The sequence below is a fragment of the Lissotriton vulgaris genome, chromosome 1_1, assembly GCF_964263255.1.
Source record: "Lissotriton vulgaris chromosome 1_1, aLisVul1.2, whole genome shotgun sequence".
NCBI lineage: Eukaryota > Metazoa > Chordata > Amphibia > Caudata > Salamandridae > Lissotriton > Lissotriton vulgaris.
Window position 1 is genome coordinate 1,201,798,533 of NC_141685.1, and position 27,863 is coordinate 1,201,826,395.

The window sequence follows — 27,863 nt, forward strand, 5'->3', positions numbered from 1 at the left end:
TCCGCCGGTGCTCCTGCACTGGTACACATCCCAAGGGCCTGTGTTTTAAGTTTCAGCTCCGTAGGTCACTCGGAAGGTTCCTAACTTTCTAACTTTGTGCTTTTTACGCACCATAGACTTTGTATTGAGAAGTGCGTGCACTTTGGACACTGCACCCGAGTCCCGTGGGCCTTTCCCGACTTAGTTAACTCCAGTCTCGAATAGCTCCAGCGATTCCCAAGGCCCTAGGCCTCTTCACTTTCCTCCTGGTATCTCTTATACCACTTATTTAGTATATGGTTTAGGTGGCCCCTAGGGCTCATCCATATTGTGCAACTTTTGTGTATTTTAAACTGTCTTGTGATTTTACGCTTGTGCTTCTGTGCTCATAAAGAGTCCAGGGGATTTTAATAGTTAATAAATCAATATATATTTTCAATATATATCTGTGTGGTGTCCCTTTCATTTGGTATTCAAGGGGGTTGTGTATGGTATAACAGCTGGCTTCACATGCCTTTCAGAGTTTAGCCTAAGACTGCTTTGTCCACGTTACCACTAGGATAACTGGTCTACAAGGTTGAATTACAACCATCATCATAGGGGTTGCTTGGCATGGTACAAAGTGATCACTAGAACTAGTGAGCATTATATACCAGGCCAACTTCTCACATGCATCATTTTACAAATTTATGTGGTAAGTAAAACTCCCAATCATTCTTTTAGGCATTAAAACGATGTTAATAGCATTGGAATGTCCTCACTACTTTATAGTGGGAGCCTGTGCCTGAATATAATTTCTGTCAAGATGGAAGTAATGTGGATCACATTATGTTGGTCATGATAGATAATAAAAGACTGTCTGACTCAAACTCTACTAAAACCTGCTTTAGATCCTGGTGCTAGCAATGTTCTATACGAGGAAATTGCTGCCTTTGAGACTGAAATGCACCATCTCACTTATGAAAAATAGTGTTACATACTCAAGGAAGGAAGCTCATCTAACCTCTTCTCCTGGACTCTGTATGTTGGACTCTGATACTCAAGATGGATTGTTGTTAAGGATAATCTGTCTTTGTACCTCAATCCCACTCTCAAAAAGGACAGTGCTTTGACTGGTTCAGATTCCTTTACCATTCCCCCTCCTACGTGGCTGGCAGTAATGAATACAGATAGTAACCTACTGCATAACTTCTGATATCTCATCCTCCTGTGTGGTTAGCTTCCACAAGGACAATTGGTCCAGGGGTGTCTGACATCATAAAGCTAAAGCAAGAAGTTGTCTGACATGAGGTGCCATTCTGTTGCCTAGCAGTCTGACATCATAAAGCTAAAGCAAGATGTTTTCGGACTAGAGGGCCACTCTGTTGCATAGCAGCTGGCATCATGAAGTTTAAGGAAGATGTTGTCTGACATGAGAGCCACTCTGTTGCCTAACAAGGAGTAGGATACATTCATCCTGGTAATGAGATGAGTTGCAGGGTAGACAGGATGCCCAACGAAATGATGAGATGGTAAGAAGATAGAAATTAGGACTTTATTTAAGACTTACACATTTGTATGAACAGAAGTTTGAGCATAAGAGTCTCCACTTCACCGTTGCTAAACTGATAGGATTTGGCTAAAGAGAAGATGCAAATGATGCTATTCATAGTTTCTATTATTCCTGTTAACTGTAGCATAACCCTTCCTCTCTCAACTTACCAGCTGGCTTAATTGCTACTGGTGTACCATATCCTAAAACAAAGGAAGTGAGAAGGGTGCGCTGACACTTGGCTGGCAAAAATATTTATATACCAATGTACGTGCTACAATTGTTTAGAGAGTGTTAGCAAATGAGGCAAGGGAATGCAGAGACGTATGAGAGGTTATAAACACAAATTGAGATTTGATTTTTTTATTGAGCTGTTGATTTTTACAATAAAACAGACTCCATAGTATTGATCTGGTTACCCTTTATAAAAATCTAAACTTTTTGTATTGCTTATACTAAATGTACTAACAGTGGACTTTTCCATCTGCAGATTATACTGAATGACCAGCAGTGGCAGTGTTTCTCAGCAGAGTTTCTCTGAATTGCCGAGACTGAAGCAAAAAAAAAAAAAGGAAGTCTTCTGGCATACTGCATCATTTTACCAATTTATGTGGTAAGTAAAACTCCCAATTATTCTTTTAGGCATTAAAACGATGTTAATAGCATCGGAATGTCCTCACTACTTTATAGTGGGAGCCTGTGCCTGAATATAATTTCTGTCAAGATGGAAGTAATGTGGATCACATTATGTTGGTCATGATAGATAATAAAAGACTGTCTGACTCAAACTCTACTAAAACCTGCTTTAGATCCTGGTGCTAGCAATGTTCTATACGAGGAAATTGCTGCCTTTGAGACTGAAATGCACCATCTCACTTATGAAAAATAGTGTTACATACTCAAGGAAGGAAGCTCATCTAACCTCTTCTCCTGGACTCTGTATGTTGGACTCTGATACTCAAGATGGATTGTTGTTAAGGATAATCTGTCTTTGTACCTCAATCCCACTCTCAAAAAGGACAGTGCTTTGACTGGTTCAGATTCCTTTACCATTCCCCCTCCTACGTGGCTGGCAGTCATGAATACAGATAGTAACCTACTGCATAACTTCTGATATCTCATCCTCCTGTGTGGTTAGCTTCCACAAGGACAATTGGTCCAGGGGTGTCTGACATCATAAAGCTAAAGCAAGAAGTTGTCTGACATGAGGTGCCATTCTGTTGCCTAGCAGTCTGACATCATAAAGCTAAAGCAAGATGTTTTCGGACTAGAGGGCCACTCTGTTGCATAGCAGCTGGCATCATGAAGTTTAAGGAAGATGTTGTCTGACATGAGAGCCACTCTGTTGCCTAACAAGGAGTAGGATACATTCATCCTGGTAATGAGATGAGTTGCAGGGTAGACAGGATGCCCAACGAAATGATGAGATGGTAAGAAGATAGAAATTAGGACTTTATTTAAGACTTACACATTTGTATGAACAGAAGTTTGAGCATAAGAGTCTCCACTTCACCGTTGCTAAACTGATAGGATTTGGCTAAAGAGAAGATGCAAATGATGCTATTCATAGTTTCTATTATTCCCGTTAACTGTAGCATAACACTTACTCTCTCAACTTACCAGCTGGCTTAATTGCTACTGGCGTACCATATCCTAAAACAAATGAAGTGAGAAGGGTGCGCTGAGACTTGGCTGGCAAAAATATTTATATACCAATGTACCTGCTGCAATTGTTTAGAGAGTGTTAGCAAATGAGGCAAGGGAATGCAGAGACGTATGAGAGGTTATAAACACAAATTGAGATTTGATTTTTTTATTGAGCTGTTGATTTTTACAATAAAACAGACTCCATAGTATTGATCTGGTTACCCTTTATAAAAATCTAAACTTTTTGTATTGCTTATACTAAATGTACTAACAGTGGACTTTTCCATCTGCAGATTATACTGAATGACCAGCAGTGGCAGTGTTTCTCAGCAGAGTTTCTCTGAATTGCCGAGACTGAAGCAAAAAAAAAAAAAGGAAGTCTTCTGGCATACTGCATCATTTTACCAATTTATGTGGTAAGTAAAACTCCCAATTATTCTTTTAGGCATTAAAACGATGTTAATAGCATCGGAATGTCCTCACTACTTTATAGTGGGAGCCTGTGCCTGAATATAATTTCTGTCAAGATGGAAGTAATGTGGATCACATTATGTTGGTCATGATAGATAATAAAAGACTGTCTGACTCAAACTCTACTAAAACCTGCTTTAGATCCTGGTGCTAGCAATGTTCTATACGAGGAAATTGCTGCCTTTGAGACTGAAATGCACCATCTCACTTATGAAAAATAGTGTTACATACTCAAGGAAGGAAGCTCATCTAACCTCTTCTCCTGGACTCTGTATGTTGGACTCTGATACTCAAGATGGATTGTTGTTAAGGATAATCTGTCTTTGTACCTCAATCCCACTCTCAAAAAGGACAGTGCTTTGACTGGTTCAGATTCCTTTACCATTCCCCCTCCTACGTGGCTGGCAGTCATGAATACAGATAGTAACCTACTGCATAACTTCTGATATCTCATCCTCCTGTGTGGTTAGCTTCCACAAGGACAATTGGTCCAGGGGTGTCTGACATCATAAAGCTAAAGCAAGAAGTTGTCTGACATGAGGTGCCATTCTGTTGCCTAGCAGTCTGACATCATAAAGCTAAAGCAAGATGTTTTCGGACTAGAGGGCCACTCTGTTGCATAGCAGCTGGCATCATGAAGTTTAAGGAAGATGTTGTCTGACATGAGAGCCACTCTGTTGCCTAACAAGGAGTAGGATACATTCATCCTGGTAATGAGATGAGTTGCAGGGTAGACAGGATGCCCAACGAAATGATGAGATGGTAAGAAGATAGAAATTAGGACTTTATTTAAGACTTACACATTTGTATGAACAGAAGTTTGAGCATAAGAGTCTCCACTTCACCGTTGCTAAACTGATAGGATTTGGCTAAAGAGAAGATGCAAATGATGCTATTCATAGTTTCTATTATTCCCGTTAACTGTAGCATAACACTTACTCTCTCAACTTACCAGCTGGCTTAATTGCTACTGGCGTACCATATCCTAAAACAAATGAAGTGAGAAGGGTGCGCTGAGACTTGGCTGGCAAAAATATTTATATACCAATGTACCTGCTGCAATTGTTTAGAGAGTGTTAGCAAATGAGGCAAGGGAATGCAGAGACGTATGAGAGGTTATAAACACAAATTGAGATTTGATTTTTTTATTGAGCTGTTGATTTTTACAATAAAACAGACTCCATAGTATTGATCTGGTTACCCTTTATAAAAATCTAAACTTTTTGTATTGCTTATACTAAATGTACTAACAGTGGACTTTTCCATCTGCAGATTATACTGAATGACCAGCAGTGGCAGTGTTTCTCAGCAGAGTTTCTCTGAATTGCCGAGACTGAAGCCAAAAAAAAAAAAGGAAGTCTTCTGGCATACTGCATCATTTTACAAATTTATGTGGTAAGTAAAACTCCCAATCATTCTTTTAGGCATTAAAACAATGTTAATAGCATTGGAATGTCCTCACTACTTTATAGTGGGAGCCTGTGCCTGAATATAATTTCTGTCAAGATGGAAGTAATGTGGATCACATTATGTTGGTCATGATAGATAATAAAAGACTGTCTGACTCAAACTCTACTAAAACCTGCTTTAGATCCTGGTGCTAGCAATGTTCTATACGAGGAAATTGCTGCCTTTGAGACTGAAATGCCCCATCTCACTTATGAAAAATAGTATTACATACTCAAGGAAGGAAGCTCATCTAACCTCTTCTCCTGGACTCTGTATGTTGGACTCTGATACTCAAGATTGATTGTTGATAAGGATAATCTGTCTTTGTACCTCAATCCCACTCTCAAAAAGGACACAGTGCTTTGACTGGTTCAGATTCCTTTACCATTCCCCCTCCTACGTGGCTGGCAGTCATGAATACAGATAGTAACCTACTGCATAACTTCTGATATCTCATCCTCCTGTGTGGTTAGCTTCCACAAGGACAATTGGTCCAGGGGTGTCTGACATCATAAAGCTAAAGCAAGAAGTTGTCTGACATGAGGTGCCATTCTGTTGCCTAGCAGTCTGACATCATAAAGCTAAAGCAAGATGTTTTCGGACTAGAGGGCCACTCTGTTGCATAGCAGCTGGCATCATGAAGTTTAAGGAAGATGTTGTCTGACATGAGAGCCACTCTGTTGCCTAACAAGGAGTAGGATACATTCATCCTGGTAATGAGATGAGTTGAAGGGTAGACAGGATGCCCAACGAAATGATGAGATGGTAAGAAGATAGAAATTAGGACTTTATTTAAGACTTACACATTTGTATGAACGGAAGTTTGAGCATAAGAGTCTCCACTTCACCGTTGCTAAACTGATAGTATTTGGCTAAAGAGAAGATGCAAATGATGCTATTCATAGTTTCTATTATTCCCGTTAACTGTAGCATAACCCTTCCTCTCTCAACTTACCAGCTGGCTTAATTTCTACTGGCGTACCATATCCTAAAACAAAGGAAGTGAGAAGGGTGCGCTGACACTTGGCTGGCAAAATATTTATATCCCAATGTACGTGCTACAATTGTTTAGAGAGTGTTAGCAAATGAAGCAAGGGAATGCAGAGAAGTATGAGAGGTTATAAACACAAATTGAGATTTGATTTTTTTATTGATCTGTTGATTTTTACAATAAAACAGACTCCATAGTATTGATCTGGTTACCCTTTATAAAAATCTAAACTTTTTGTATTGCTTATACTAAATGTACTAACAGTGGACTTTTCCATCTGCAGATTATACTGAATGACCAGCAGTGGCAGTGTTTCTCAGCAGAGTTTCTCTGAATTGCCGAGACTGAAGCAAAAAAAAAAAAAAGGAAGTCTTCTGGCATACTGCATCATTTTACCAATTTATGTGGTAAGTAAAACTCCCAATCATTCTTTTAGGCATTAACACGATGTTAATAGCATCGGAATGTCCTCACTACTTTATAGTGGGAGCCTGTGCCTGAATATAATTTCTGTCAAGATGGAAGTAATGTGGATCACATTATGTTGGTCATGATAGATAATAAAAGACTGTCTGACTCAAACTCTACTAAAACCTGCTTTAGATCCTGGTGCTAGCAATGTTCTATACGAGGAAATTGCTGCCTTTGAGACTGAAATGCACCATCTCACTTATGAAAAAAAGTGTTACATACTCAAGGAAGGAAGCTCATCTAACCTCTTCTCCTGGACTCTGTATGTTGGACTCTGATACTCAAGATGGATTGTTGTTAAGGATAATCTGTCTTTGTACCTCAATCCCACTCTCAAAAAGGACAGTGCTTTGACTGGTTCAGATTCCTTTACCATTCCCCCTCCTACGTGGCTGGCAGTCATGAATACAGATAGTAACCTACTGCATAACTTCTGATAGCTCATCCTCCTGTGTGGTTAGCTTCCACAAGGACAATTGGTCCAGGGGTGTCTGACATCATAAAGCTAAAGCAAGAAGTTGTCTGACATGAGGTGCCATTCTGTTGCCTAGCAGTCTGACATCATAAAGCTAAAGCAAGATGTTTTCGGACTAGAGGGCCACTCTGTTGCATAGCAGCTGGCATCATGAAGTTTAAGGAAGATGTTGTCTGACATGAGAGCCACTCTGTTGCCTAACAAGGAGTAGGATACATTCATCCTGGTAATGAGATGAGTTGCAGGGTAGACAGGATGCCCAACGAAATGATGAGATGGTAAGAAGATAGAAATTAGGACTTTATTTAAGACTTACACATTTGTATGAACAGAAGTTTGAGCATAAGAGTCTCCACTTCACCTTTGCTAAACTGATAGGATTTGGCTAAAGAGAAGATGCAAATGATGCTATTCATAGTTTCTATTATTCCCGTTAACTGTAGCATAACCCTTCCTCTCTCAACTTACCAGCTGGCTTAATTGCTACTGGTGTACCATATCCTAAAACAAAGGAAGTGAGAAGGGTGCGCTGACACTTGGCTGGCAAAAATATTTATATACCAATGTACGTGCTACAATTGTTTAGAGAGTGTTAGCAAATGAGGCAAGGGAATGCAGAGACGTATGAGAGGTTATAAACACAAATTGAGATTTGATTTTTTTATTGAGCTGTTGATTTTTACAATAAAACAGACTCCATAGTATTGATATGGTTACCCTTTATAAAAATCTAAACTTTTTGTATTGCTTATACTAAATGTACTAACAGTGGACTTTTCCATCTGCAGATTATACTGAATGACCAGCAGTGGCAGTGTTTCTCAGCAGAGTTTCTCTGAATTGCCGAGACTGAAGCCAAAAAAAAAAAAAGAGATCTTCTGGCATACTGCATCATTTTACAAATTTATGTGGTAAGTAAAACTCCCAATCATTCTTTTAGGCATTAAAACGATGTTAATAGCATTGGAATGTCCTCACTACTTTATAGTGGGAGCCTGTGCCTGAATATAATTTCTGTCAAGATGGAAGTAATGTGGATCACATTATGTTGGTCATGATAGATAATAAAAGACTGTCTGACTCAAACTCTACTAAAACCTGCTTTAGATCCTGGTGCTAGCAATGTTCTATACGAGGAAATTGCTGCCTTTGAGACTGAAATGCACCATCTCACTTATGAAAAATAGTATTACATACTCAAGGAAGGAAGCTCATCTAACCTCTTCTCCTGGACTCTGTATGTTGGACTCTGATACTCAAGATTGATTGTTGTTAAGGATAATCTGTCTTTGTACCTCAATCCCACTCTCAAAAAGGACAGTGCTTTGACTGGTTCAGATTCCTTTACCATTCCCCCTCCTACGTGGCTGGCAGTCATGAATACAGATAGTAACCTACTGCATAACTTCTGATATCTCATCCTCCTGTGTGGTTAGCTTCCACAAGGACAATTGGTCCAGGGGTGTCTGACATCATAAAGCTAAAGCAAGAAGTTGTCTGACATGAGGTGCCATTCTGTTGCCTAGCAGTCTGACATCATAAAGCTAAAGCAAGATGTTTTCGGACTAGAGGGCCACTCTGTTGCATAGCAGCTGGCATCATGAAGTTTAAGGAAGATGTTGTCTGACATGAGAGCCACTCTGTTGCCTAACAAGGAGTAGGATACATTCATCCTGGTAATGAGATGAGTTGCAGGGTAGACAGGATGCCCAACGAAATGATGAGATGGTAAGAAGATAGAAATTAGGACTTTATTTAAGACTTACACATTTGTATGAACAGAAGTTTGAGCATAAGAGTCTCCACTTCACCGTTGCTAAACTGATAGGATTTGGCTAAAGAGAAGATGCAAATGATGCTATTCATAGTTTCTATTATTCCCGTTAACTGTAGCATAACACTTACTCTCTCAACTTACCAGCTGGCTTAATTGCTACTGGCGTACCATATCCTAAAACAAAGGAAGTGAGAAGGGTGCGCTGAGACTTGGCTGGCAAAAATATTTATATACCAATGTACGTGCTGCAATTGTTTAGAGAGTGTTAGCAAATGAGGCAAGGGAATGCAGAGACGTATGAGAGGTTATAAACACAAATTGAGATTTGATTTTTTTATTGAGCTGTTGATTTTTACAATAAAACAGACTCCATAGTATTGATCTGGTTACCCTTTATAAAAATCTAAACTTTTTGTATTGCTTATACTAAATGTACTAACAGTGGACTTTTCCATCTGCAGATTATACTGAATGACCAGCAGTGGCAGTGTTTCTCAGCAGAGTTTCTCTGAATTGCCGAGACTGAAGCCAAAAAAAAAAAAAGGAAGTCTTGTGGCATACTGCATCATTTTACAAATTTATGTGGTAAGTAAAACTCCCAATCATTCTTTTAGGCATTAAAACGATGTTAATAGCATTGGAATGTCCTCACTACTTTATAGTGGGAGCCTGTGCCTGAATATAATTTCTGTCAAGATGGAAGTAATGTGGATCACATTATGTTGGTCATGATAGATAATAAAAGACTGTCTGACTCAAACTCTACTAAAACCTGCTTTAGATCCTGGTGCTAGCAATGTTCTATACGAGGAAATTGCTGCCTTTGAGACTGAAATGCACCATCTCACTTATGAAAAATAGTGTTACATACTCAAGGAAGGAAGCTCATCTAACCTCTTCTCCTGGACTCTGTATGTTGGACTCTGATACTCAAGATGGATTGTTGTTAAGGATAATCTGTCTTTTTACCTCAATCCCACTCTCAAAAAGGACAGTGCTTTGACTGGTTCAGATTCCTTTACCATTCCCCCTCCTACGTGGCTGGCAGTCAAGAATACAGATAGTAACCTACTGCATAACTTCTGATATCTCATCCTCCTGTGTGGTTAGCTTCCACAAGGACAATTGGTCCAGGGGTGTCTGACATCATAAAGCTAAAGCAAGAAGTTGTCTGACATGAGGTGCCATTCTGTTGCCTAGCAGTCTGACATCATAAAGCTAAAGCAAGATGTTTTCGGACTAGAGGGCCACTCTGTTGCATAGCAGCTGGCATCATGAAGTTTAAGGAAGATGTTGTCTGACATGAGAGCCACTCTGTTGCCTAACAAGGAGTAGGATACATTCATCCTGGTAATGAGATGAGTTGCAGGGTAGACAGGATGCCCAACGAAATGATGAGATGGTAAGAAGATAGAAATTAGGACTTTATTTAAGACTTACACATTTGTATGAACAGAAGTTTGAGCATAAGAGTCTCCACTTCACCGTTGCTAAACTGATAGGATTTGGCTAAAGAGAAGATGCAAATGATGCTATTCATAGTTTCTATTATTCCTGTTAACTGTAGCATAACCCTTCCTCTCTCAACTTACCAGCTGGCTTAATTGCTACTGGTGTACCATATCCTAAAACAAAGGAAGTGAGAAGGGTGCGCTGACACTTGGCTGGCAAAAATATTTATATACCAATGTACGTGCTACAATTGTTTAGAGAGTGTTAGCAAATGAGGCAAGGGAATGCAGAGACGTATGAGAGGTTATAAACACAAATTGAGATTTGATTTTTTTATTGAGCTGTTGATTTTTACAATAAAACAGACTCCATAGTATTGATCTGGTTACCCTTTATAAAAATCTAAACTTTTTGTATTGCTTCTACTAAATGTACTAACAGTGGACTTTTCCATCTGCAGATTATACTGAATGACCAGCAGTGGCAGTGTTTCTCAGCAGAGTTTCTCTGAATTGCCGAGACTGAAGCAAAAAAAAAAAAAGGAAGTCTTCTGGCATACTGCATCATTTTACCAATTTATCTGGTAAGTAAAACTCCCAATTATTCTTTTAGGCATTAAAACGATGTTAATAGCATCGGAATGTCCTCACTACTTTATAGTGGGAGCCTGTGCCTGAATATAATTTCTGTCAAGATGGAAGTAATGTGGATCACATTATGTTGGTCATGATAGATAATAAAAGACTGTCTGACTCAAACTCTACTAAAACCTGCTTTAGATCCTCTTGCTAGCAATGTTCTATACGAGGAAATTGCTGCCTTTGAGACTGAAATGCACCATCTCACTTATGAAAAATAGTGTTACATACTCAAGGAAGGAAGCTCATCTAACCTCTTCTCCTGGACTCTGTATGTTGGACTCTGATACTCAAGATGGATTGTTGTTAAGGATAATCTGTCTTTGTACCTCAATCCCACTCTCAAAAAGGACAGTGCTTTGACTGGTTCAGATTCCTTTACCATTCCCCCTCCTACGTGGCTGGCAGTAATGAATACAGATAGTAACCTACTGCATAACTTCTGATATCTCATCCTCCTGTGTGGTTAGCTTCCACAAGGACAATTGGTCCAGGGGTGTCTGACATCATAAAGCTAAAGCAAGAAGTTGTCTGACATGAGGTGCCATTCTGTTGCCTAGCAGTCTGACATCATAAAGCTAAAGCAAGATGTTTTCGGACTAGAGGGCCACTCTGTTGCATAGCAGCTGGCATCATGAAGTTTAAGGAAGATGTTGTCTGACATGAGAGCCACTCTGTTGCCTAACAAGGAGTAGGATACATTCATCCTGGTAATGAGATGAGTTGCAGGGTAGACAGGATGCCCAACGAAATGATGAGATGGTAAGAAGATAGAAATTAGGACTTTATTTAAGACTTACACATTTGTATGAACAGAAGTTTGAGCATAAGAGTCTCCACTTCACCGTTGCTAAACTGATAGTATTTGGCTAAAGAGAAGATGCAAATGATGCTATTCATAGTTTCTATTATTCCTGTTAACTGTAGCATAACCCTTCCTCTCTCAACTTACCAGCTGGCTTAATTGCTACTGGCGTACCATATCCTAAAACAAATGAAGTGAGAAGGGTGCGCTGAGACTTGGCTGGCAAAAATATTTATATACCAATGTACGTGCTGCAATTGTTTAGAGAGTGTTAGCGAATGCAGAGACGTATGAGAGGTTATAAACACAAATTGAGATTTGATTTTTTTATTGATCTGTTGATTTTTACAATAAAACAGACTCCATAGTATTGATCTGGTTACCCTTTATAAAAATCTAAACTTTTTGTATTGCTTATACTAAATGTACTAACAGTGGACTTTTCCATCTGCAGATTATACTGAATGACCAGCAGTGGCAGTGTTTCTCAGCAGAGTTTCTCTGAATTGCCGAGACTGAAGCCAAAAAAAAAAAAGGAAGTCTTCTGGCATACTGCATCATTTTACAAATTTATGTGGTAAGTAAAACTCCCAATCATTCTTTTAGGCATTAAAACAATGTTAATAGCATTGGAATGTCCTCACTACTTTATAGTGGGAGCCTGTGCCTGAATATAATTTCTGTCAAGATGGAAGTAATGTGGATCACATTATGTTGGTCATGATAGATAATAAAAGACTGTCTGACTCAAACTCTACTAAAACCTGCTTTAGATCCTGGTGCTAGCAATGTTCTATACGAGGAAATTGCTGCCTTTGAGACTGAAATGCACCATCTCACTTATGAAAAATAGTATTACATACTCAAGGAAGGAAGCTCATCTAACCTCTTCTCCTGGACTCTGTATGTTGGACTCTGATACTCAAGATTGATTGTTGTTAAGGATAATCTGTCTTTGTACCTCAATCCCACTCTCAAAAAGGACACAGTGCTTTGACTGGTTCAGATTCCTTTACCATTCCCCCTCCTACGTGGCTGGCAGTCATGAATACAGATAGTAACCTACTGCATAACTTCTGATATCTCATCCTCCTGTGTGGTTAGCTTCCACAAGGACAATTGGTCCAGGGGTGTCTGACATCATAAAGCTAAAGCAAGAAGTTGTCTGACATGAGGTGCCATTCTGTTGCCTAGCAGTCTGACATCATAAAGCTAAAGCAAGATGTTTTCGGACTAGAGGGCCACTCTGTTGCATAGCAGCTGGCATCATGAAGTTTAAGGAAGATGTTGTCTGACATGAGAGCCACTCTGTTGCCTAACAAGGAGTAGGATACATTCATCCTGGTAATGAGATGAGTTGAAGGGTAGACAGGATGCCCAACGAAATGATGAGATGGTAAGAAGATAGAAATTAGGACTTTATTTAAGACTTACACATTTGTATGAACGGAAGTTTGAGCATAAGAGTCTCCACTTCACCATTGCTAAACTGATAGTATTTGGCTAAAGAGAAGATGCAAATGATGCTATTCATAGTTTCTATTATTCCCGTTAACTGTAGCATAACCCTTCCTCTCTCAACTTACCAGCTGGCTTAATTTCTACTGGCGTACCATATCCTAAAACAAAGGAAGTGAGAAGGGTGCGCTGACACTTGGCTGGCAAAATATTTATATCCCAATGTACGTGCTACAATTGTTTAGAGAGTGTTAGCAAATGAAGCAAGGGAATGCGGAGAAGTATGAGAGGTTATAAACACAAATTGAGATTTGATTTTTTTATTGATCTGTTGATTTTTACAATAAAACAGACTCCATAGTATTGATCTGGTTACCCTTTATAAAAATCTAAACTTTTTGTATTGCTTATACTAAATGTACTAACATTGGACTTTTCCATCTGCAGATTATACTGAATGACCAGCAGTGGCAGTGTTTCTCAGCAGAGTTTCTCTAAAATTGCCGAGACTGAAGCAAAAAAAAAAAAAAGGAAGTCTTCCGGCATACTGCATCATTTTACCAATTTATGTGGTAAGTAAAACTCCCAATCATTCTTTTAGGCATTAACACGATGTTAATAGCATCGGAATGTCATCACTACTTTATAGTGGGAGCCTGTGCCTGAATATAATTTCTGTCAAGATGGAAGTAATGTGGATCACATTATGTTGGTCATGATAGATAATAAAAGACTGTCTGACTCAAACTCTACTAAAACCTGCTTTAGATCCTGGTGCTAGCAATGTTCTATACGAGGAAATTGCTGCCTTTGAGACTGAAATGCACCATCTCACTTATGAAAAATAGTGTTACATACTCAAGGAAGGAAGCTCATCTAACCTCTTCTCCTGGACTCTGTATGTTGGACTCTGATACTCAAGATGGATTGTTGTTAAGGATAATCTGTCTTTGTACCTCAATCCCACTCTCAAAAAGGACAGTGCTTTGACTGGTTCAGATTCCTTTACCATTCCCCCTCCTACGTGGCTGGCAGCCATGAATACAGATAGTAACCTACTGCATAACTTCTGATATCTCATCCTCCTGTGTGGTTAGCTTCCACAAGGACAATTGGTCCAGGGGTGTCTGACATCATAAAGCTAAAGCAAGAAGTTGTCTGACATGAGGTGCCATTCTGTTGCCTAGCAGTCTGACATCATAAAGCTAAAGCAAGATGTTTTCGGACTAGAGGGCCACTCTGTTGCATAGCAGCTGGCATCATGAAGTTTAAGGAAGATGTTGTCTGACATGAGAGCCACTCTGTTGCCTAACAAGGAGTAGGATACATTCATCCTGGTAATGAGATGAGTTGCAGGGTAGACAGGATGCCCAACGAAATGATGAGATGGTAAGAAGATAGAAATTAGGACTTTATTTAAGACTTACACATTTGTATGAACAGAAGTTTGAGCATAAGAGTCTCCACTTCACCGTTGCTAAACTGATAGGATTTGGCTAAAGAGAAGATGCAAATGATGCTATTCATAGTTTCTATTATTCCCGTTAACTGTAGCATAACCCTTCCTCTCTCAACTTACCAGCTGGCTTAATTGCTACTGGTGTACCATATCCTAAAACAAAGGAAGTGAGAAGGGTGCGCTGACACTTGGCTGGCAAAAATATTTATATACCAATGTACGTGCTACAATTGTTTAGAGAGTGTTAGCAAATGAGGCAAGGGAATGCAGAGACGTATGAGAGGTTATAAACACAAATTGAGATTTGATTTTTTTATTGAGCTGTTGATTTTTACAATAAAACAGACTCCATAGTATTGATCTGGTTACCCTTTATAAAAATCTAAACTTTTTGTATTGCTTATACTAAATGTACTAACAGTGGACTTTTCCATCTGCAGATTATACTGAATGACCAGCAGTGGCAGTGTTTCTCAGCAGAGTTTCTCTGAATTGCCGAGACTGAAGCAAAAAAAAAAAAAGGAAGTCTTCTGGCATACTGCATCATTTTACAAATTTATGTGGTAAGTAAAACTCCCAATCATTCTTTTAGGCATTAACACGATGTTAATAGCATTGGAATGTCCTCACTACTTTATAGTGGGAGCCTGTGCCTGAATATAATTTCGGTCAAGATGGAAGTAATGTGGATCACATTATGTTGGTCATGATAGATAATAAAAGACTGTCTGACTCAAACTCTACTAAAACCTGCTTTAGATCCTGGTGCTAGCAATGTTCTATACGAGGAAATTGCTGCCTTTGAGACTGAAATGCACCATCTCACTTATGAAAAATAGTATTACATACTCAAGGAAGGAAGCTCATCTAACCTCTTCTCCTGGACTCTGTATGTTGGACTCTGATACTCAAGATTGATTGTTGTTAAGGATAATCTGTCTTTGTACCTCAATCCCACTCTCAAAAAGGACACAGTGCTTTGACTGGTTCAGATTCCTTTACCATTCCCCCTCCTACGTGGCTGGCAGTCATGAATACAGATAGTAACCTACTGCATAACTTCTGATATCTCATCCTCCTGTGTGGTTAGCTTCCACAAGGACAATTGGTCCAGGGGTGTCTGACATCATAAAGCTAAAGCAAGAAGTTGTCTGACATGAGGTGCCATTCTGTTGCCTAGCAGTCTGACATCATAAAGCTAAAGCAAGATGTTTTCGGACTAGAGGGCCACTCTGTTGCATAGCAGCTGGCATCATGAAGTTTAAGGAAGATGTTGTCTGACATGAGAGCCACTCTGTTGCCTAACAAGGAGTAGGATACATTCATCCTGGTAATGAGATGAGTTGAAGGGTAGACAGGATGCCCAACGAAATGATGAGATGGTAAGAAGATAGAAATTAGGACTTTATTTAAGACTTACACATTTGTATGAACGGAAGTTTGAGCATAAGAGTCTCCACTTCACCGTTGCTAAACTGATAGTATTTGGCTAAAGAGAAGATGCAAATGATGCTATTCATAGTTTCTATTATTCCCGTTAACTGTAGCATAACCCTTCCTCTCTCAACTTACCAGCTGGCTTAATTTCTACTGGCGTACCATATCCTAAAACAAAGGAAGTGAGAAGGGTGCGCTGACACTTGGCTGGCAAAATATTTATATCCCAATGTACGTGCTACAATTGTTTAGAGAGTGTTAGCAAATGAAGCAAGGGAATGCAGAGAAGTATGAGAGGTTATAAACACAAATTGAGATTTGATTTTTTTATTGATCTGTTGATTTTTACAATAAAACAGACTCCATAGTATTGATCTGGTTACCCTTTATAAAAATCTAAACTTTTTGTATTGCTTATACTAAATGTACTAACAGTGGACTTTTCCATCTGCAGATTATACTGAATGACCAGCAGTGGCAGTGTTTCTCAGCAGAGTTTCTCTGAATTGCCGAGACTGAAGCAAAAAAAAAAAAAGGAAGTCTTCTGGCATACTGCATCATTTTACCAATTTATGTGGTAAGTAAAACTCCCAATCATTCTTTTAGGCATTAACACGATGTTAATAGCATCGGAATGTCCTCACTACTTTATAGTGGGAGCCTGTGCCTGAATATAATTTCTGTCAAGATGGAAGTAATGTGGATCACATTATGTTGGTCATGATAGATAATAAAAGACTGTCTGACTCAAACTCTACTAAAACCTGCTTTAGATCCTGGTGCTAGCAATGTTCTATACGAGGAAATTGCTGCCTTTGAGACTGAAATGCACCATCTCACTTATGAAAAATAGTGTTACATATTCAAGGAAGGAAGCTCATCTAACCTCTTCTCCTGGACTCTGTATGTTGGACTCTGATACTCAAGATGGATTGTTGTTAAGGATAATCTGTCTTTGTACCTCAATCCCACTCTCAAAAAGGACAGTGCTTTGACTGGTTCAGATTCCTTTACCATTCCCCCTCCTACGTGGCTGGCAGTCATGAATACAGATAGTAACCTACTGCATAACTTCTGATATCTCATCCTCCTGTGTGGTTAGCTTCCACAAGGACAATTGGTCCAGGGGTGTCTGACATCATAAAGCTAAAGCAAGAAGTTGTCTTACATGAGGTGCCATTCTGTTGCCTAGCAGTCTGACATCATAAAGCTAAAGCAAGATGTTTTCGGACTAGAGGGCCACTCTGTTCATAGCAGCTGGCATCATGAAGTTTAAGGAAGATGTTGTCTGACATGAGAGCCACTCTGTTGCCTAACAAGGAGTAGGATACATTCATCCTGGTAATGAGATGAGTTGCAGGGTAGACAGGATGCCCAACGAAATGATGAGATGGTAAGAAGATAGAAATTAGGACTTTATTTAAGACTTACACATTTGTATGAACAGAAGTTTGAGCATAAGAGTCTCCACTTCACCGTTGCTAAACTGATAGGATTTGGCTAAAGAGAAGATGCAAATGATGCTATTCATAGTTTCTATTATTCCCGTTAACTGTAGCATAACCCTTCCTCTCTCAACTTACCAGCTGGCTTAATTGCCACTGGTGTACCATATCCTAAAACAAAGGAAGTGAGAAGGGTGCGCTGACACTTGGCTGGCAAAAATATTTATATACCAATGTACGTGCTACAATTGTTTAGAGAGTGTTAGCAAATGAGGCAAGGGAATGCAGAGACGTATGAGAGGTTATAAACACAAATTGAGATTTGATTTTTTTATTGAGCTGTTGATTTTTACAATAAAACAGACTCCATAGTATTGATCTGGTTACCCTTTATAAAAATCTAAACTTTTTGTATTGCTTATACTAAATGTACTAACAGTGGACTTTTCCATCTGCAGATTATACTGAATGACCAGCAGTGGCAGTGTTTCTCAGCAGAGTTTCTCTGAATTGCCGAGACTGAAGCAAAAAAAAAAAAAAAGGAAGTCTTCTGGCATACTGCATCATTTTACCAATTTATGTGGTAAGTAAAACTCCCAATCATTCTTTTAGGCATTAACACGATGTTAATAGCATCGGAATGTCCTCACTACTTTATAGTGGGAGCCTGTGCCTGAATATAATTTCTGTCAAGATGGAAGTAATGTGGATCACATTATGTTGGTCATGATAGATAATAAAAGACTGTCTGACTCAAACTCTACTAAAACCTGCTTTAGATCCTGGTGCTAGCAATGTTCTATACGAGGAAATTGCTGCCTTTGAGACTGAAATGCACCATCTCACTTATGAAAAATTGTGTTACATACTCAAGGAAGGAAGCTCATCTAACCTCTTCTCCTGGACTCTGTATGTTGGACTCTGATACTCAAGATGGATTGTTGTTAAGGATAATCTGTCTTTGTACCTCAATCCCACTCTCAAAAAGGACAGTGCTTTGACTGGTTCAGATTCCTTTACCAATCCCCCTCCTACGTGGCTGGCAGTCATGAATACAGATAGTAACCTACTGCATAACTTCTGATATCTCATCCTCCTGTGTGGTTAGCTTCCACAAGGACAATTGGTCCAGGGGTGTCTGACATCATAAAGCTAAAGCAAGAAGTTGTCTGACATGAGGTGCCATTCTGTTGCCTAGCAGTCTGACATCATAAAGCTAAAGCAAGATGTTTTCGGACTAGAGGGCCACTCTGTTGCATAGCAGCTGGCATCATGAAGTTTAAGGAAGATGTTGTCTGACATGAGAGCCACTCTGTTGCCTAACAAGGAGTAGGATACATTCATCCTGGTAATGAGATGAGTTGAAGGGTAGACAGGATGCCCAACGAAATGATGAGATGGTAAGAAGATAGAAATTAGGACTTTATTTAAGACTTACACATTTGTATGAACGGAAGTTTGAGCATAAGAGTCTCCACTTCACCGTTGCTAAACTGATAGTATTTGGCTAAAGAGAAGATGCAAATGATGCTATTCATAGTTTCTATTATTCCCGTTAACTGTAGCATAACCCTTCCTCTCTCAACTTACCAGCTGGCTTAATTTCTACTGGCGTACCATATCCTAAAACAAAGGAAGTGAGAAGGGTGCGCTGACACTTGGCTGGCAAAATATTTATATCCCAATGTACGTGCTACAATTGTTTAGAGAGTGTTAGCAAATGAAGCAAGGGAATGCAGAGAAGTATGAGAGGTTATAAACACAAATTGAGATTTGATTTTTTTATTGATCTGTTGATTTTTACAATAAAACAGACTCCATAGTATTGATCTGGATACCCTTTATAAAAATCTAAACTTTTTGTATTGCTTATACTAAATGTACTAACAGTGGACTTTTCCATCTGCAGATTATACTGAATGACCAGCAGTGGCAGTGTTTCTCAGCAGAGTTTCTCTGAATTGCCGAGACTGAAGCAAAAAAAAAAAAAGGAAGTCTTCTGGCATACTGCATCATTTTACCAATTTATGTGGTAAGTAAAACTCCCAATCATTCTTTTAGGCATTAACACGATGTTAATAGCATTGGAATGTCCTCACTACTTTATAGTGGGAGCCTGTGCCTGAATATAATTTCTGTCAAGATGGAAGTAATGTGGATCACATTATGTTGGTCATGATAGATAATAAAAGACTGTCTGACTCAAACTCTACTAAAACCTGCTTTAGATCCTGGTGCTAGCAATGTTCTATACGAGGAAATTGCTGCCTTTGAGACTGAAATGCACCATCTCACTTATGAAAAATAGTGTTACATACTCAAGGAAGGAAGCTCATCTAACCTCTTCTCCTGGACTCCGTATGTTGGACTCTGATACTCAAGATGGATTGTTGTTAAGGATAATCTGTCTTTGTACCTCAATCCCACTCTCAAAAAGGACAGTGCTTTGACTGGTTCAGATTCCTTTACCATTCCCCCTCCTACGTGGCTGGCAGTCATGAATACAGATAGTAACCTACTGCATAACTTCTGATATCTCATCCTCCTGTGTGGTTAGCTTCCACAAGGACAATTGGTCCAGGGGTGTCTGACATCATAAAGCTAAAGCAAGAAGTTGTCTGACATGAGGTGCCATTCTGTTGCCTAGCAGTCTGACATCATAAAGCTAAAGCAAGATGTTTTCGGACTAGAGGGCCACTCTGTTGCATAGCAGCTGGCATCATGAAGTTTAAGGAAGATGTTGTCTGACATGAGAGCCACTCTGTTGCCTAACAAGGAGTAGGATACATTCATCCTGGTAATGAGATGAGTTGCAGGGTAGACAGGATGCCCAACGAAATGATGAGATGGTAAGAAGATAGAAATTAGGACTTTATTTAAGACTTACACATTTGTATGAACAGAAGTTTGAGCATAAGAGTCTCCACTTCACCGTTGCTAAACTGATAGGATTTGGCTAAAGAGAAGATGCAAATGATGCTATTCATAGTTTCTATTATTCCCGTTAACTGTAGCATAACACTTACTCTCTCAACTTACCAGCTGGCTTAATTGCTACTGGCGTACCATATCCTAAAACAAAGGAAGTGAGAAGGGTGCGCTGAGACTTGGCTGGCAAAAATATTTATATACCAATGTACGTGCTGCAATTGTTTAGAGAGTGTTAGCAAATGAGGCAAGGGAATGCAGAGACGTATGAGAGGTTATAAACACAAATTGAGATTTGATTTTTTTATTGAGCTGTTGATTTTTACAATAAAACAGACTCCATAGTATTGATCTGGTTACCCTTTATAAAAATCTAAACTTTTTGTATTGCTTATACTAAATGTACTAACAGTGGACTTTTCCATCTGCAGATTATACTGAATGACCAGCAGTGGCAGTGTTTCTCAGCAGAGTTTCTCTGAATTGCTGAGACTGAAGCCCAAAAAAAAAAAGGAAGTCTTCTGGCATACTGCATCATTTTACAAATTTATGTGGTAAGTAAAACTCCCAATCATTCTTTTAGGCATTAAAACGATGTTAATAGCATTGGAATGTCCTCACTACTTTATAGTGGGAGCCTGTGCCTGAATATAATTTCTGTCAAGATGGAAGTAATGTGGATCACATTATGTTGGTCATGATAGATAATAAAAGACTGTCTGACTCAAACTCTACTAAACCCTGCTTTAGATCCTGGTGCTAGCAATGTTCTATACGAGGAAATTGCTGCCTTTGAGACTGAAATGCACCATCTCACTTATGAAAAATAGTATTACATACTCAAGGAAGGAAGCTCATCTAACCTCTTCTCCTGGACTCTGTATGTTGGACTCTGATACTCAAGATTGATTGTTGATAAGGATAATCTGTCTTTGTACCTCAATCCCACTCTCAAAAAGGACACAGTGTTTTGACTGGTTCAGATTCCTTTACCATTCCCCCTCCTACGTGGCTGGCAGTCATGAATACAGATAGTAACCTACTGCATAACTTCTGATATCTCATCCTCCTGTGTGGTTAGCTTCCACAAGGACAATTGGTCCAGGGGTGTCTGACATCATAAAGCTAAAGCAAGAAGTTGTCTGACATGAGGTGCCATTCTGTTGCCTAGCAGTCTGACATCATAAAGCTAAAGCAAGATGTTTTCGGACTAGAGGGCCACTCTGTTGCATAGCAGCTGGCATCATGAAGTTTAAGGAAGATGTTGTCTGACATGAGAGCCACTCTGTTGCCTAACAAGGAGTAGGATACATTCATCCTGGTAATGAGATGAGTTGAAGGGTAGACAGGATGCCCAACGAAATGATGAGATGGTAAGAAGATAGAAATTAGGACTTTATTTAAGACTAACACATTTGTATGAACGGAAGTTTGAGCATAAGAGTCTCCACTTCACCGTTGCTAAACTGATAGTATTTGGCTAAAGAGAAGATGCAAATGATGCTATTCATAGTTTCTATTATTCCCGTTAACTGTAGCATAACCCTTCCTCTCTCAACTTACCAGCTGGCTTAATTTCTACTGGCGTACCATATCCTAAAACAAAGGAAGTGAGAAGGGTGCGCTGACACTTGGCTGGCAAAATATTTATATCCCAATGTACGTGCTACAATTGTTTAGAGAGTGTTAGCAAATGAAGCAAGGGAATGCAGAGAAGTATGAGAGGTTATAAACACAAATTGAGATTTGATTTTTTTATTGATCTGTTGATTTTTACAATAAAACAGACTCCATAGTATTGATCTGGTTACCCTTTATAAAAATCTAAACTTTTTGTATTGCTTATACTAAATGTACTAACAGTGGACTTTTCCATCTGCAGATTATACTGAATGACCAGCAGTGGCAGTGTTTCTCAGCAGAGTTTCTCTGAATTGCCGAGACTGAAGCAAAAAAAAAAAAAAGGAAGTCTTCTGGCATACTGCATCATTTTACCAATTTATGTGGTAAGTAAAACTCCCAATCATTCTTTTAGGCATTAACACAATGTTAATAGCATCGGAATGTCCTCACTACTTTATAGTGGGAGCCTGTGCCTGAATATAATTTCTGTCAAGATGGAAGTAATGTGGATCACATTATGTTGGTCATGATAGATAATAAAAGACTGTCTGACTCAAACTCTACTAAAACCTGCTTTAGATCCTGGTGCTAGCAATGTTCTATACGAGGAAATTGCTGCCTTTGAGACTGAAATGCACCATCTCACTTATGAAAAATAGTGTTACATACTCAAGGAAGGAAGCTCATCTAACCTCTTCTCCTGGACTCTGTATGTTGGACTCTGATACTCAAGATGGATTGTTGTTAAGGATAATCTGTCTTTGTACCTCAATCCCACTCTCAAAAAGGACAGTGCTTTGACTGGTTCAGATTCCTTTACCATTCCCCCTCCTACGTGGCTGGCAGTCATGAATACAGATAGTAACCTACTGCATAACTTCTGATATCTCATCCTCCTGTGTGGTTAGCTTCCACAAGGACAATTGGTCCAGGGGTGTCTGACATCATAAAGCTAAAGCAAGAAGTTGTCTGACATGAGGTGCCATTCTGTTGCCTAGCAGTCTGACATCATAAAGCTAAAGCAAGATGTTTTCGGACTAGAGGGCCACTCTGTTGCATAGCAGCTGGCATCATGAAGTTTAAGGAAGATGTTGTCTGACATGAGAGCCACTCTGTTGCCTAACAAGGAGTAGGATACATTCATCCTGGTAATGAGATGAGTTGCAGGGTAGACAGGATGCCCAACGAAATGATGAGATGGTAAGAAGATAGAAATTAGGACTTTATTTAAGACTTACACATTTGTATGAACAGAAGTTTGAGCATAAGAGTCTCCACTTCACCGTTGCTAAACTGATAGGATTTGGCTAAAGAGAAGATGCAAATGATGCTATTCATAGTTTCTATTATTCCCGTTAACTGTAGCATAACACTTACTCTCTCAACTTACCAGCTGGCTTAATTGCTACTGGCGTACCATATCCTAAAACAAAGGAAGTGAGAAGGGTGCGCTGAGACTTGGCTGGCAAAAATATTTATATACCAATGTACGTGCTGCAATTGTTTAGAGAGTGTTAGCAAATGAGGCAAGGGAATGCAGAGATGTATGAGAGGTTATAAACACAAATTGAGATTTGATTTTTTTATTGAGCTGTTGATTTTTACAATAAAACAGACTCCATAGTATTGATCTGGTTACCCTTTATAAAAATCTAAACTTTTTGTATTGCTTATACTAAATGTACTAACAGTGGACTTTTCCATCTGCAGATTATACTGAATGACCAGCAGTGGCAGTGTTTCTCAGCAGAGTTTCTCTGAATTGCTGAGACTGAAGCCAAAAAAAAAAAAGGAAGTCTTCTGGCATACTGCATCATTTTACAAATTTATGTGGTAAGTAAAACTCCCAATCATTCTTTTAGGCATTAAAACGATGTTAATAGCATTGGAATGTCCTCACTACTTTATAGTGGGAGCCTGTGCCTGAATATAATTTCTGTCAAGATGGAAGTAATGTGGATCACATTATGTTGGTCATGATAGATAATAAAAGACTGTCTGACTCAAACTCTACTAAACCCTGCTTTAGATCCTGGTGCTAGCAATGTTCTATACGAGGAAATTGCTGCCTTTGAGACTGAAATGCACCATCTCACTTATGAAAAATAGTATTACATACTCAAGGAAGGAAGCTCATCTAACCTCTTCTCCTGGACTCTGTATGTTGGACTCTGATACTCAAGATTGATTGTTGATAAGGATAATCTGTCTTTGTACCTCAATCCCACTCTCAAAAAGGACACAGTGCTTTGACTGGTTCAGATTCCTTTACCATTCCCCCTCCTACGTGGCTGGCAGTCATGAATACAGATAGTAACCTACTGCATAACTTCTGATATCTCATCCTCCTGTGTGGTTAGCTTCCACAAGGACAATTGGTCCAGGGGTGTCTGACATCATAAAGCTAAAGCAAGAAGTTGTCTGACATGAGGTGCCATTCTGTTGCCTAGCAGTCTGACATCATAAAGCTAAAGCAAGATGTTTTCGGACTAGAGGGCCACTCTGTTGCATAGCAGCTGGCATCATGAAGTTTAAGGAAGATGTTGTCTGACATGAGAGCCACTCTGTTGCCTAACAAGGAGTAGGATACATTCATCCTGGTAATGAGATGAGTTGAAGGGTAGACAGGATGCCCAACGAAATGATGAGATGGTAAGAAGATAGAAATTAGGACTTTATTTAAGACTTACACATTTGTATGAACGGAAGTTTGAGCATAAGAGTCTCCACTTCACCGTTGCTAAACTGATAGTATTTGGCTAAAGAGAAGATGCAAATGATGCTATTCATAGTTTCTATTATTCCCGTTAACTGTAGCATAACCCTTCCTCTCTCAACTTACCAGCTGGCTTAATTTCTACTGGCGTACCATATCCTAAAACAAAGGAAGTGAGAAGGGTGCGCTGACACTTGGCTGGCAAAATATTTATATCCCAATGTACGTGCTACAATTGTTTAGAGAGTGTTAGCAAATGAAGCAAGGGAATGCAGAGACGTATGAGAGGTTATAAACACAAATTGAGATTTGATTTTTTTATTGAGCTGTTGATTTTTACAATAAAACAGACTCCATAGTATTGATCTGGTTACCCTTTATAAAAATCTAAACTTTTTGTATTGCTTATACTAAATGTACTAACAGTGGACTTTTCCATCTGCAGATTATACTGAATGACCAGCAGTGGCAGTGTTTCTCAGCAGAGTTTCTCTGAATTGCTGAGACTGAAGCCAAAAAAAAAAAGGAAGTCTTCTGGCATACTGCATCATTTTACAAATTTATGTGGTAAGTAAAACTCCCAATCATTCTTTTAGGCATTAAAACGATGTTAATAGCATTGGAATGTCCTCACTACTTTATAGTGGGAGCCTGTGCCTGAATATAATTTCTGTCAAGATGGAAGTAATGTGGATCACATTATGTTGGTCATGATAGATAATAAAAGACTGTCTGACTCAAACTCTACTAAACCCTGCTTTAGATCCTGGTGCTAGCAATGTTCTATACGAGGAAATTGCTGCCTTTGAGACTGAAATGCACCATCTCACTTATGAAAAATAGTATTACATACTCAAGGAAGGAAGCTCATCTAACCTCTTCTCCTGGACTCTGTATGTTGGACTCTGATACTCAAGATTGATTGTTGATAAGGATAATCTGTCTTTGTACCTCAATCCCACTCTCAAAAAGGACACAGTGTTTTGACTGGTTCAGATTCCTTTACCATTCCCCCTCCTACGTGGCTGGCAGTCATGAATACAGATAGTAACCTACTGCATAACTTCTGATATCTCATCCTCCTGTGTGGTTAGCTTCCACAAGGACAATTGGTCCAGGGGTGTCTGACATCATAAAGCTAAAGCAAGAAGTTGTCTGACATGAGGTGCCATTCTGTTGCCTAGCAGTCTGACATCATAAAGCTAAAGCAAGATGTTTTCGGACTAGAGGGCCACTCTGTTGCATAGCAGCTGGCATCATGAAGTTTAAGGAAGATGTTGTCTGACATGAGAGCCACTCTGTTGCCTAACAAGGAGTAGGATACATTCATCCTGGTAATGAGATGAGTTGAAGGGTAGACAGGATGCCCAACGAAATGATGAGATGGTAAGAAGATAGAAATTAGGACTTTATTTAAGACTTACACATTTGTATGAACGGAAGTTTGAGCATAAGAGTCTCCACTTCACCGTTGCTAAACTGATAGTATTTGGCTAAAGAGAAGATGCAAATGATGCTATTCATAGTTTCTATTATTCCCGTTAACTGTAGCATAACCCTTCCTCTCTCAACTTACCAGCTGGCTTAATTTCTACTGGCGTACCATATCCTAAAACAAAGGAAGTGAGAAGGGTGCGCTGACACTTGGCTGGCAAAATATTTATATCCCAATGTACGTGCTACAATTGTTTAGAGAGTGTTAGCAAATGAAGCAAGGGAATGCAGAGAAGTATGAGAGGTTATAAACACAAATTGAGATTTGATTTTTTTATTGATCTGTTGATTTTTACAATAAAACAGACTCCATAGTATTGATCTGGTTACCCTTTATAAAAATCTAAACTTTTTGTATTGCTTATACTAAATGTACTAACAGTGGACTTTTCCATCTGCAGATTATACTGAATGACCAGCAGTGGCAGTGTTTCTCAGCAGAGTTTCTCTGAATTGCCGAGACTGAAGCAAAAAAAAAAAAAGGAAGTCTTCTGGCATACTGCATCATTTTACCAATTTATGTGGTAAGTAAAACTCCCAATCATTCTTTTAGGCATTAACACGATGTTAATAGCATTGGAATGTCCTCACTACTTTATAGTGGGAGCCTGTGCCTGAATATAATTTCTGTCAAGATGGAAGTAATGTGGATCACATTATGTTGGTCATGATAGATAATAAAAGACTGTCTGACTCAAACTCTACTAAAACCTGCTTTAGATCCTGGTGCTAGCAATGTTCTATACGAGGAAATTGCTGCCTTTGAGACTGAAATGCACCATCTCACTTATGAAAAATAGTGTTACATACTCAAGGAAGGAAGCTCATCTAACCTCTTCTCCTGGACTCCGTATGTTGGACTCTGATACTCAAGATGGATTGTTGTTAAGGATAATCTGTCTTTGTACCTCAATCCCACTCTCAAAAAGGACAGTGCTTTGACTGGTTCAGATTCCTTTACCATTCCCCCTCCTACGTGGCTGGCAGTCATGAATACAGATAGTAACCTACTGCATAACTTCTGATATCTCATCCTCCTGTGTGGTTAGCTTCCACAAGGACAATTGGTCCAGGGGTGTCTGACATCATAAAGCTAAAGCAAGAAGTTGTCTGACATGAGGTGCCATTCTGTTGCCTAGCAGTCTGACATCATAAAGCTAAAGCAAGATGTTTTCGGACTAGAGGGCCACTCTGTTGCATAGCAGCTGGCATCATGAAGTTTAAGGAAGATGTTGTCTGACATGAGAGCCACTCTGTTGCCTAACAAGGAGTAGGATACATTCATCCTGGTAATGAGATGAGTTGCAGGGTAGACAGGATGCCCAACAAAATGATGAGATGGTAAGAAGATAGAAATTAGGACTTTATTTAAGACTTACACATTTGTATGAACAGAAGTTTGAGCATAAGAGTCTCCACTTCACCGTTGCTAAACTGATAGGATTTGGCTAAAGAGAAGATGCAAATGATGCTATTCATAGTTTCTATTATTCCCGTTAACTGTAGCATAACACTTACTCTCTCAACTTACCAGCTGGCTTAATTGCTACTGGCGTACCATATCCTAAAACAAAGGAAGTGAGAAGGGTGCGCTGAGACTTGGCTGGCAAAAATATT